This window comes from Mizuhopecten yessoensis, unplaced genomic scaffold (genome assembly GCF_002113885.1).
Source record: "Mizuhopecten yessoensis strain PY_sf001 unplaced genomic scaffold, ASM211388v2 scaffold716361, whole genome shotgun sequence".
Lineage (NCBI taxonomy): Eukaryota > Metazoa > Mollusca > Bivalvia > Pectinida > Pectinidae > Mizuhopecten > Mizuhopecten yessoensis.
The window spans coordinates 2,997,224-2,998,220 of NW_018480078.1; positions in this window are offsets into that span (position 1 = coordinate 2,997,224).

Below are 997 nucleotides of genomic sequence, written 5' to 3' on the forward strand. Positions count from 1 at the left end.
ACAATGATAGTCTACCTGCTTCCTTAATGGTTACTGCGAAAATTATTGCTCACACACATTGTAAATTAAACTGCAGATATAAATTTACAAAAAGAAAACCTGAGGTACCTTTCATGACCCAGCTACTAATCTCATAACAACCTACCACTATGCTAAGGCACTATTTTAACCATAATGGCGATATCTTGCAATAAATTCTCCAAACTAATTGAGAGGCATAAAATTATCTGTCTTGCCAATTCACACAACTCTTTATAAACAATAACAAAGGATAACTATAGTAATTCAAAACTATTTAACAACACATAATTCACAGATGCTGCCACGTAATATCCTTTGACATTGCTGAGGTTAGTTGTGGTTGAGAATTGGTAAACAAACAAAAACAAATTCATGACATCTTAAATCCAAGGGATCCAGATAGGCAATTCTATAACAATTGATTTGTCTTTGAACAATTAGAATTATTGACATTCAGTGCATCAGATAAAAAAATGCTTGGGCATGAAAAATTTCATTGGAATATACAAAAATCAAGTTAAACAATTTATTTGGAATATATAAAAATCAGGTTGAAATCCTAACTTTACAATCTTTGATGAATAGATTTCCTGAATAATAGGTGACAAAACCAATTCTTCTTATTTTTATTTCCTTTTTAGGGGTTACTACCCCCAACTTTGAAATGTTGAACGTCCTGATCAATATCAATGAAAGGATAACAAGGACACATAGGTATAAAGTATACAAGGATATATACAACAGATCTGATGCCTTTAACATACACAATACAATACAGTGCAAGAAATACAAGTATACAAACCATACAACTACCATGTCTGCAGATTGTTTTACCAAACAGGCAGAAGTATGATCTGTATCTCATCCAGGGTCACCAAAATTGATTTAACAACTTATACAGGGACTGTTAATACTTACTTCCAAAGTGTAACATAATCGATATAGTTGAAATGTTACAAAAAAAAAAAAAAAAAAA